At 40.8% G+C, this 1,541-nt stretch overlaps 1 pseudogene; it reads right to left on the reverse strand.

The window, feature by feature from the left end:
• Nucleotides 1-977, reverse strand: part of LOC102481353 (centromere protein K-like) — a 3,624-nt pseudogene extending 2,647 nt beyond the window's left edge.
• Between the last annotated feature and the right edge of the window lie 564 nt (nt 978-1,541).

The raw sequence follows: 1,541 nt of genomic DNA on the forward strand, positions 1-1,541 counted from the left end.
TTTTTTTTTTTGGAGAGATTTTTCACTATAGGGCGCATGCGCTCACCAGACAGATAGAGAGACAGAAAGTGAGAAATCACCCCCCAGGGGGGATGGTCACGCCGCAATCCCTTCTCCTCCATTCCTCTTGGGATCTTGGGCACGTACGCACACGCGCCCGGCGTGAGTTTTAAGCCACCGGGTCCAGGACGCGAACTGCGGTCGACTACATGGGAGTCTAGCGACATAGCCGATACGCTAACTGCTGGTTCTCGATTCTTGAATGTTTTTCTTTTCCTTTTTAGCATTTCTGTCAGGCAGAGGAAAATGGTCTTCTAGAAATTCACCTAAGGTAATCAAGAGTTTCTCCCTATATTCTTTTATCTTACACATTTTAGTTTTCAGCTCATTAAAGATTCTTGATTCAGAAAAAGTCATGACCTGATTTTTCTTTCTTTTTTTAAAATTATTTATTTAATTTTATTTATTCATTCATTTATTTTAATTTGATGAGAGAGAAAGAGTGAGAGAGAGAAAGTGAGAAAGCAAACCACCGGTCTGGGACTTGAACCGTGGTCTGCCAGGTGGGAGTGTCCAGTGCCTTAACCACCACACCACCTGCTGGTTCCCCAATGACCTGATTTTTCAATTCACTGTGTAGTACATTCAGAGACTCCATTATCTGTTGCTATTCATCCAACCACTGCTGCTCCCTTTCCAAGTCTTCCTTTAATTTCTCATTCTTTGACTGAATAGTAGATAGTACCATTTCAAGATCATGTCCTAATTTTTGAAACTCTTCTTCTCCTAATGTGATCAGAACATCTTCAGTCAGGGGAATTATTTCAGGTGTTTCTTTGTGCCACTGACTGAATTCAGCTGCTAGACATTTCACTTGCATAATTAATAATGATAGCTGAGTAGCTAGCTGAATCAGTGAGTGTCTCAGTGCCAATAAGTGATAATTTGTTCTGACATTCTTCCAGATCTTTCCACATTTCTTCACATTCTTTGATACATTCTCCTCCAGCATCTAGAGCATCTTCCAAACACATAGTACTATCCAGATCTAGATCTTGCAGATTCGCTGACATGTGCTTCGTGATTTTCTTAATCTTCACAGAGTCAGTCACAAGATTTCAGGTCGCCTCAGCTTCCCCGGCATGTTTTCCAAGCTGCCAAGACTGGGATTCAAACCAAGTGGTCAAACATGTGGACTCTGGATTCTTTGACTAAATAGGCCACAACCCAGCCATATGTATTTTTCATGTAATATACATAAAGTGCATACATCTTAAATATACTGCTTGATGCATTTTACAAAGTGAACACAACTCAGCTCAGGGTATAGGGAGTTTCCTACATTCCGAGGGTCTCTGTTGTGCCCCTACAGTCATTATCCTCCCTCAAAGGACAACTTTTCCACCTCCATTACCACAAGCTAGTGATCTGTATGTGATTGAAAATGTATCTTGAAATTATGTATGTGTGTGTGTAAATTTATGTATTTTTTTCTTTCTGTATGAGAGAGGGAAGGAGAGAAAGCAAGAGACAGAACTGGG

The sequence above is a fragment of the Tupaia chinensis genome, unplaced genomic scaffold, assembly GCF_000334495.1.
Source record: "Tupaia chinensis unplaced genomic scaffold, TupChi_1.0 Scaffold000115_1, whole genome shotgun sequence".
NCBI classification, from domain to species: domain Eukaryota; kingdom Metazoa; phylum Chordata; class Mammalia; order Scandentia; family Tupaiidae; genus Tupaia; species Tupaia belangeri.